Source organism: Miniopterus natalensis, chromosome 9, assembly GCF_054644295.1.
Source record: "Miniopterus natalensis isolate mMinNat1 chromosome 9, mMinNat1.hap1, whole genome shotgun sequence".
NCBI classification, from domain to species: domain Eukaryota; kingdom Metazoa; phylum Chordata; class Mammalia; order Chiroptera; family Miniopteridae; genus Miniopterus; species Miniopterus natalensis.
In genome coordinates, this window is record NC_142089.1 from 34,339,708 (window position 1) to 34,350,015 (window position 10,308).

General features: G+C 47.5%; 1 protein-coding gene across 8 annotated transcripts in view; it reads right to left on the minus strand.

Moving 5' to 3' along the window:
• DAB1 (DAB adaptor protein 1) overlaps window positions 1–9,799 on the minus strand; it is a 314,945-nt gene extending 305,146 nt beyond the window's left edge. For 5 of the 8 annotated variants that reach the window (XM_087820471.1, XM_087820469.1, XM_087820468.1 and 2 more), the window contains exon 1: window positions 9,709–9,798. The gene's annotated coding sequence lies outside the window, so the exon portion shown is untranslated. Of the gene's footprint in view, window positions 1–9,708 lie in introns of all 8 variants that reach the window. The other 3 variants (XM_087820466.1, XM_087820467.1, XM_087820464.1) reach the window with 1 other exon arrangement.
• Window positions 9,800–10,308: the final 509 nt, after the last annotated feature.

Consider the following 10,308-nt stretch of genomic DNA (forward strand, 5'->3'; position numbering starts at 1 on the left):
GATCGGATATGAGAAAAGAGGGAAAGAGGCACTGCACTTGACAATTTGAAATTTTATCAACACTGATGCCATGGGGTAACTTTTGGAGAGAACTGAGTATCTGCCCTACATCCTAAAATATAAATATTATTTGAATGAGACAAAAGGAGCGGGAGTGGACTTATGAAAGAATTAATGGCATAAGGAATGAGAGAGAGACGGGGGGGGGGGGGGGTGAAGCAATTGGCAAGTAATAGTCAACACATGGGCCATAATCAGACATCTCCCCCATTATCCCCTTTTTACAGGAATAAGCTATAATTTCCATGCATAATAGTCTTCTCCCCAATGAAAAGTGCTTCTGGTATTTCACTATAATATCATCATAATACATTTGAGGATTTTAAGTCAACAAGAGGTGGAAAGAGCATTGGTATGGGTACAAGGAGACCTGAGCCTCTGGTCCAGCTCAGCTTGATTACTTGGCCACATCTTCCATTCCTCTTAGATCTGTGGCTCCCCATCTGAAAGGGGCAATAATATTCACTGACTTGAGATAGGCCTGAAAGTCAAATAAGGTTGTACCTACCAGCTGAAATGTGTGCCACAGGCAGCCAGGTGACTACGGCCTGCCTGCAGTGCCAGACCAGTGTGTCTGGAGCCAGACTCTGGCCCTCAGGCCCCGGCTCATGTCACTTGTGCCAGAGGTATCTAATCAGGAGAGGTCTGTGCCATCCTCGCACATCCCCTCACTCTCCATGGGAAACCAGAGATGTCTTTCAAAGACCTCCGCCAATGGAACAAGGAGACTGGCTGCTACTTGGATGGATCACCCCCTCACTGGCTTCACTTGTCACTTCTGCGCTCCCACGGCCCATGGGGACAAAGGACATCGTCCTCTGCACTGTCAGTCTATAAAGAAGGGAAGTGATCCGGAGGTGCTGGGCTACCCACAGCCTTTCCCTTGAGGCTGATCTGGGTCTCAGATGAGAGCGTGTCAAGCACCTATGCTTAGGAAGCGCTCAGTAGGCACCAGCCGGGGTCCTCCCTTTCACCCCCACCAGCCGGAATAAGAAAGGCAGGTGCAGCATGAGGAAAACTAAGACATAAGTAGGAAGCATAATTTTTAAAGCTAGCATTTACAATATAGCAACTGAAAATACATGAAGCACCTGGAAATAAATCTAACAAAAGTGTGTACCTTTATGAAGGAAATTATAATGGGTATTGAGAGACGGTTATAAATAAGAACCAAATAAATGAGTAAAAAACACTCCATGTCATCATGATGTCATTCTTCCTAAATTAATCTCTAAATTCCATGCTCACTCCAATCAAAGCTCAAGGTTATTGTTGTGTAACTTTAAAAGACGATTATAAAATGTATATGGAAGACAAAAGGCCAAGGAAAGCCAAGACACTTCTGAAGAAGGACACTGTGGAGGAGCTGTCCTGCCAGACACCAAGCTTACTGTAAAGCTTTAAGAATAAAGACGTGAGGTTTGGGCGAAAGAGTGGACAAAAGAGTGGGCAAAGTTTCTATGCCTAGAAACTGACCCTAAGTGTCAGGATGATTTTTTTCCCATATGGAAGAAAATGAGAACACATTCTTACCTCACACCACACACACACACACACACACACACTCTCTCTCTCTCCACATGGATTATAGATCTTAAATGCAAAAGGCAAAACAATAAAGCTTTTAGAAGATAATAAAAAAAAGAATATCTTTGTGACATCAAGGTTAAAGAAAAGGCTTTCTTAAATAAGACATAAAAATTACTAACCATAAAAGAAAAGATTGATAAATTCAACTACATTAAAATTAGGAAGTTGGATAGCAGGAGGTTGGCAGGAATCCAACTTCTATGTGGTCTATAAATCTATTCAGCTCCTCAAGGGGATAAATCACAGTAACCTTAGTGTGTTCATTGGAACGATGTTCTCACAGTACATGCCACAGCTCGGATTCAGCATATGGCTGGCCATCTCTGACTTCATCCGCAACTGGATTATCAGCATTTATGGTCTAACTTGGGTATATCTGAGTGGTTGTGTTTTATATTTAGAACTTTTGTTAGCATGCATGGAACACTGCTCAGAATGTGTCCCACAGTTCAGGACAAGCACCAGCACCCGTCATTGGGCAATCGCATGGTTTCCCTCCCTTACCCTCTGTGCAGTGTTTGCATCATTTATGGCTGTTCACACCCGAAGTTAACTCTTGTTCTGCTATCTGCTATGATTTTACTGCTACTCCTCCCAAAGCTACTAGGAGAATCTGTACCAGTGAAATCAAAGGCAGAAACCCTAAGGGTAGATTCTCGGCCATGGTCAACTTCAATCCCCGTGGGAAAAGCTAATCGGCTCTGTCCCATAATAATCATGATTTAGTACAAAAAGCCTCCCCCAGTGATCCTGGAAGTCTTCCACTTTCTTTCTGCTCTCATTCTTTCGACCATGCTTCCCACGTAATATTCTAACGTTTGTTCTACATGTTGACATGCATGCAGCAATATGTGATAGGATAAGAGAATAGAAAGGGAAAATGTCACCCAAACAGGACATATGTTTTAGACTATGTGAGCTTTTTCAAGAGGCTATCCTGCGCATGCATCAAGAGAAATGCTCCTGTTGGCCTGAGAGTGCCTAATTGTAACATTCTATTACGGACAGTAAGTTATTTCTCCAGAACCCCAAGGATAGGACACTCAAAGTATTTGGTGTCCAGGTACTAAGTAATTAATTAGCGTTGTAATTTACAAATTTCCTTTTTGTTGGAAAGCACTTATAGTTATCGTATTTTTCTGTAATGGAAGTAGATACCTCCACTGAATCAGCTATTTAACAGGACAGATGTGGATAAGTAGTGACTATCAATGATTTTTAAAGACAATAGTATGGGGAACGCCTGGGGTGGGGTGGATTCTGGGTGGAGGGAATCAATGCGGGGGGAGGGGAAGGGGGACATCTATACTACTTTCAACAATAAAAATAAATTTAAAAGAAGAAAAGAAAACACAGCCATGGCTTTCAATATCTATTACTATTCATTTCCAAATCCAGGTTACAAAAAAAAAGAATTACAGCAAAAATATGTTTTCAAGATCTCGGATCACAAAGAATTTCAATGCTATCAATGGAAAACAATTTACACCAATCTCTTTATCCGCATGAACTTGATGAAGCACATCAGGCTGCACACATTTAATTCAATTCAACCCAGCAGAAACTTACTGAGTATCTACTACATTTCAGGAACTGTTGTTAAAAGGAGGAGCCACATTTCCTTCCCTTAAAGAATTTATAATGTCCTTTATTGCACATTTATTGGATAAAAAAACTATTTATTATCTTTGTCATGATGAGCTATAAACTGGATGAGAATTCAATGGAATTCTTTTTAAGTGTGTCCTTACCTCTGGGAGGAGGGAAAGAGGTGATCAGGGAGAGGGTACTAGGAGCTTCCATTCTACAGCTTTGTTTCTTAAGTTGAGTGGTAGGTACAGAGTTTTTTGGATTTTTGTTTGTTTTTTACAGTATTGTTACTTATATTCTTTGTATGTGTTAAATATACTATACTACATTTCAAATCACACACTACTTTATGATAAAAATTCTTCCTAAAAATTATTAGGAATTATTCTTCCTAAAAATCATAAGTGATTACCTAATTTTCCCTAATCTATCTCATAAGACACGGAGGGGGCTCCTTGAAATCAAAGGTTCTATGGCAAAGAAGTGTGGAAAATTCTTTATGAGGTAAATGAGTTTCTTTACTGCAGGAAATCTCCGAAGCTCTGGTATGTGAGTAAATAGCATGTCTTACTAGGAGTGGGATATATAACTCAGTACTGTCCAAACATTCTTAACACAGAGTGTTTTTCCCTCCAAATGTTCTTTCTTTTGAAATACAACTGACTTGGGGGACACTCGTGTTCCCTGGAACGTAGCTTTGGGAAATGCTCTATAAAATCATCCATTTCGGCCCCATATTCTACATGATAGCCACACCCAGCTATGCCCATCTCCAAACAAATACTGAACTTTCATGCCCTCCTGTCTTTACCCAAGTAGTTCTTTCCTTCGGGAATGCCTTCGACCCCTGAGAAACTCCTGGTCACCCTTCAGCTTCCAGCTGAAATGCAATCTCTTCTGCAGTACTTCCCTACCCTTTCCTTCCTCCAGGTGGAACACTTCTCTGGAAGCTTCCGGTGCTGTATAGATATTTTCTGTACCACATCTCACACTGGAGGTACAGAAGGCTGGGTGCCCAGAGGGCAGAGACTGCACCTTTGCATTTTGGCACCGTTCACGTTCACAATGCCTAGCACAGAGCCACAGACAGACACAAAGCAGCTGCTCAGTAAATATGCGTCCAAAGGACATAGAAGTGATGTCTATGTGCATGACTGGAGTTGGCTTCCTCCCTTTCCCAGCTACTCTCAATATATTCATAACTTTTCAGTCTTTATTGTCAATTGTGACACTAACAAGAAAAGAAACAAACACAATAAATGAAAGAGAGACAAACTCTGAGGCAGAAACAAAGAGAGAGAAAGAGAAAGGAATGGCCTAACTGATGGTCAATGAACCAATAAATCATGAGTCCAATCAAGAAACGAAGAGAGTGACCAACAGAGAGAATCAGAAATTGGTATGAAGCTCACAGCCAGCACAGGGGGTTGGTAACTTAGCAAGACTCGTGGCAGACAGGACACACAGCTGATCTGGGTTCACTCTGAACTTGTCACCTCCATCTGAAAGGGCTCTCCTCTCATTTTCATCCCATAAGCTAAACCCATCTTCACCGCCACAAAACTTTTATCATTTTAGCTGTGAGTTCTTCTATTCAGCAGAATTTTATTTGTTTTCCCTTTTCTTTATGAGAATCCCCCACTGGCACTGTAGATTGGCTATATGTCAGGCTCAAATAAAATAAAATAATAATAATAATAATAAAAGCAAGCTGGCAATTTCTTTCCAATAGAATATGCTGCATATTTCATGAACTAGAAGCCAGAGGAGTTTTGTGATTTCTGAACCAAAACCTTTCCCCCGTCTGAGGGCTAAATGAAAGAAATATACAAAAAGCATCTCACAGAAAAAGAAGCCCGATCATTTGCTCTCCAACCTAAGGGAAGTGTTCAAGTCATTGGGTGACTTAATGTTTGTTTATTTTTTTTAACACAGGTTCCTACCCTGACACACGTTTCACTGACTGAGTTCAGTGCTAGTTCTCATGCATATAACTGGACTACCAGCAGAGGGGTTTCATTTTTCTACTGGATACTCTTTTTTTTTTTCAGAACAGAACATCTGGCTGGCTCCTGCTCTTAGCCTGGCAATACCTCCCCACCTCCAATTTTTATTTTTACAGTGTATTTTCAAGCCACTTCTCTGTTCTGGTAGAAGAGGCATTCTGGTCCTGAGGAAGGAGCACTGGACAAAGAGTCCAATAATTCTGGGTTCTGATAGTGCCTCTCAGGTGTAAAGTTATGTATCTCCCCAAGTGTGGTTTGTTTTCCAATCTGTAAATTGGGAGAATTGACTAATCTGATTCTAGAATTCAATCAGTCAAATAGTCATTTTATTTCCCTGAAAATAATTGCTGAAAAGTGCAATAGCGGGGAGATTTTAGCATTAAGTATGTGTCCAGATTCTCTTCATAAAGAGAGATAATATTCAAAGAAATACTAAATAAAACAAAACTTCTGCCTGAAATGCTGAAATATATCTTTTATTCTCTACCCCATGGTTAGGGGAAAAAAAAAAAAGATACTATTAGGATACTTAGGGCTCAGTGTATCAATTACAAATAGAAAACATTTTTTTTTACAGGGAAGGATTTTATCTCATTTAAAGTATAATATTAATAGCTAAATATTACACACTAGGTACTATTCTAAGCACTTTGTGTTAAGTCCTATAACCCCCACAACAATCTTACGTGACAGGTGCTGTTATTTTATGATAAAGAAAACTGAAGCACAGAGAAGTTAAGTAAGTTGGTCAGGGCCACACAGCCGGCGGGACTGGGGCAGTTGAGGTCTGAACCCAGGCAGTCTAGTACCCAAGTCCAGACTCCTAATCACCTATTACACCACTAGTCCCCATTCGATTTTACAACCCCCTGGGAGATAGCTGAGATCACCTCTTCACTCAGAGGCAGCATAAAACAGTAATTAGGGCAGACCTTGGACCAGAATGCTCGAATACAAGTCCTAGTTCTATACCTTCCTAGCTCTGTTACCTTGGGCCAGTTACCAACTCTCTGTTTCCCAGGTTCCGTATCAATCAAATGGAAATGAGAATGTGAGTATCCACTTCCTAGGGTTATTTAAAGAATAAATTAATGCATGCAAAGTACTTAAAGGGGTACCAAAAAGGTTAATTATTCTTGTTTTTATTAATAAGAAAAGTGATTTGCCAAACATGTCAAAGTCAGAAAGTACCTGAATTCAACCCTGGCCTTCCAATTCCAAATGCCACTGTCTCTCCACAGCAGAATTCCACGCTCTCTATTGCTAAAAGTTACCCTCTCCTGAAAGCCTGCTGTGTACCAAAGCATCCAGTGAGGCACTTTCCCCTATAAAATTGCTCAAAGACCCACAAGGTAGATAATACTGTCCCTGTTTTGCAAATGATGAAGCTGAGATTCTGAGTGATTTATCCTCAATCACTAGTGGTCATTCTTTCTCAACAGCATTGAAAGCGGCCTTCGATTTAGGCAGTTTTTAAAAGTGCCATCCAAAATACATAAACTGTGATTTTCCGGCTTCGTTAGCTTTATTAGTTTCAGAGAAGGATTAAAACCCAGCAAAAACAAAACGTCTGACTTGAGTGAATTATCAAAATGAAATGCTGCCTCAATTAGATTCTTCATCGGCCTGCAGGGTGGCTCCAGGCATCGGAAATCCACCAACTGCAATTTGTAAGATTGCAGTGGTACTATCAGGTACCACGCCAAACACCCACCCATTTCAGAAAAATTACTTTGGAGGGCAAAGGGGAGCGAAGCAGCATATTCCTGCCTGGCTTTGGGAAGGGAAAATGAACAATGAGTGATAGCATCTCTTCCTGGCAGCCTCGCACAATGCTACGTCTTGCAAATGAAACATACTGTGACACAGCTTGAGAGATGAGCTTCATCAACAATAAGTAATTTTTATTCAGATTTTATTGTTGAATACAATGAACATGATTAAATGTTTCAGATATGCCTATTCAGACCTTAAGCAAACCACCGCCAAAAAAAAAAAAAAAAAAACCAACACAAAAAAACCTACTAAAAACCATCTTCTAAATCTGCTGTAGGAAGAGCTTTAATTGCCAATTTGATGTGTAGAACTGAATTCCCACTCGATAGGGGCACTGTTCCCAAGAAGACAGTAACAACGTTTCCACTTCCCGCCTCGGCCTCCTCTCTCATCCCTTTAGATCCTCTCAGCGAGGCCAAACAGTTACAATGTCAGTCTTTCACATCCCCACATTCTGAACTTCCTAAACCTTTACGGGGCCTCAGTGTACGGGAAGAACAAAGGCGCTTCAAAAGCCGCGTCCCCGAGTTCTTCAACTCGCCATTTGGATGCCGGGGTTTCAATCAAGGACGTCAGCAGACAGCTTCTGATTGCTCAGAAGTTGACTTTTCATGCAGTTTTGATTAGCTCGCCCTTCTCAATAGGAAATCAAGAAAATCCCGGATCCCTTTTAGATCCCAGAACTGTCACCATGCCTTGGCAGGATAGAAAGTGAAAGAGGGGGGTGGGGGTGGGGGCGGTGAGCGTTCCCGCTCCAGCCAGCCTCTCCTCCCCCCACGCATCTACCTGCACTCGCGTGCCATTCCGGGTTCCAGCCAGAATCCCTCATCGTAGAGGTAACAAAAACAATGGGCGCTAATTCGGGGGGTGGGGAGGGTTTGTAATGTTATGGATTTCCCAAAGACCTATAATTGGCGCATAAATGTACAGACGTGAACCGGATAATTAGGGGGTTCTGAACGCAAGCTACCTTTAATTTATATGATTACTTAAAAGCATGTTAAGCGTTATAAAGTGTCAGCAGAGCCCCCACAAGGCCTTTATTCAAAACCATAAACATCGTGAAAGTGTATGGAACGGGCCAGTAGGAGAGGAGGAGGGAGGGACAAGGGGCAGCGGGTCCTCTCTCTCGGGTCCCAGCAACTCGCTCCGGACCACACTTTAGCTCCCACCTCGGAGGACCCCACCGCCCGCCCCACTCCGGGGCAGCCAAAGCGCTCGCTTCTGCAAGCTTTCCACTCGACCCTCCTTCTAAAGGAGCTAAGCCCAGGCGTGCGCCGGCCTCCGAACACGCACCCACGCGGGCGCGCACCCCACCCTGTGGACACGCCGCAGCCCGCACACGCCCGCGCCGCGGCGCTCTCCCCTCCGCGGGCCGCGCAGGAGCAGCCGGCAGGAGCCTGACCGCGGTCGCCAAGTCCCCCGGCCCCCCACCCCTACCCTACCCCATTCCTTCAGACTCGCCCAGCCCAGGCGGAAGTGCCCAGACAGACCCCCAACAATGAAGACTTGTGCGCGGCAGTTGGGGGTGGAGGGGAGTTTACAGGGAGTGAGACGTGCAGTCTGGCGGGTCCTGCGGAGCGCTATGCAGAAGCGAAGCGCAGCAGCCGCGACAGTCAGCTTCGCCGGGGGCACCCCCACCCCTCCAACCCGGCCGGGTCCGCAAGCACCACCAAAAGGACGCGCCCTCCCACCAGGGGTCACAATACTTCGCAGGACGAAGGCGGCGGGGGAGGGAGAGTCCCGGCTGCGGCGAGCACCGTCGTTTGGAAATATACTTTGTACACTCAGCCAACGGCCCCTTTCCGACGCCGAGACACAACCTCCCCCCATCTCTGACTCCCTGACTCCAGGTTTTCTCCGCGGCTGAGCCCTCCTCGCAGGGTTTCTTTAGGAGCCAAACCACAGGGATTTTAAAGTTTCCCTAGTAGGGGAAGGGAAAAACCCAAACACACACACACACACACACACACACACACACACCCTGAGCTCTGCATCCGAAGCAGAGCGTGGAGTCTGGAGCAGAAACAAGCCAGAGGGACGGGCTGGGGAGGCGACCTGTAGGGGCTGCGGGACAACTGGGGAGAAGAATGTAGGGGGGTGCAACCCAGAACTGAGTCGACGGAGGGCCAGGGAAGGGTCTGGGTCGGGGAAGACGCGGAGTGTAGTTCTGAGGTTGTCCGCGGAAGGACAGGGGTAACCGAGACCGCGCCGGTTTTCCCGCAGGTCGGGCAGAACCGTAGCGCTGCGGGGCTGTAGGGGAGTGAAGAGCGGGTCCGGCCGGGGAGCGCCGCGAGCGACGCAGCGAGGAGGGCTCGGGAGCACCGAGTGGCTTCTGGAGCGCGAGACCGAGGCGCATGCATGGCTACAGCCGAAAGCGCAGGAGGAAGGAGGGTGCAGGGAGTCCCGGAGAGACGAGTGTTTGGGGGAGCAGGGCTGCAGGAGGATCGCGCGCGGTCGGAAGTAAAGAGATTGGGGTTCTGAGGGAGAGCCACAAGGAAGGAGCAGAGGTCGCCTCTTTCCCCCAGCAAGTGGAGGAAAACTGCAGCCGCCGTCCCCGCGGCACCCTCATCCAAACTCCTTCGAGCGGCGCCCCAGGAGCCTTCCCTGGGGCCCCGGGTGTCCGGGCGCCGAGTCCCCGCCGGGCACCTGCCAGCGCCGAACTTGGGGCCCCGCCGCGCCTCACCTCGGCTCGCCGCGAGCATCCTCCTGCGCTGCCGCAGCCGCCGGGAAGCGGCTCCCCGTGCGGGCGGCGGCACTCGGGCGCGCTCTCCAGCCCGGGGAAGCCCGGGGAGCGCGGAGCCGGGCCCCTCCTCCCCGAGAGCCACAGGCCTCGCGTCAGAGCAGGGGGAGGAGACCGCCCCGCGCGCAGACCCGCCTCCTCCCGCAGCCCCCGCCCCACCCACCCCACACCCGCCCGGCGCCCCGCGGCGCTGCTCACCTGCTGGCTCCCCCGCCGCAGCCTCCCGGCCGCCCGCCGCGCACCCCTCGCGGCTCCCGCTCCAGCTCCCGCTCCCGCTCCCGCCCGGGCGCTCTCCGCGCCGCCCCAGCGCTCCGACAGCTTAGCGGAGTCGCGGCGGCGAAGAGGAGGAGGGAGAGCGAGCCGGCGAGCGAGCGGGGGCGCCGCGGTTCGCGGTCGCGCCTCCGGAGCCCTTGCGCTCACTCCCCATCCCGGCGCGGAGAGGGAGAGCGCGGCAGAGCGCGGGGTCCCCGCCCCCGTAGCGCGGGCGCCGAGGGAGGGGGAGGTGGGGGAAATCCGCCAGGCCTGGGTTTCACAAAGTGTCCA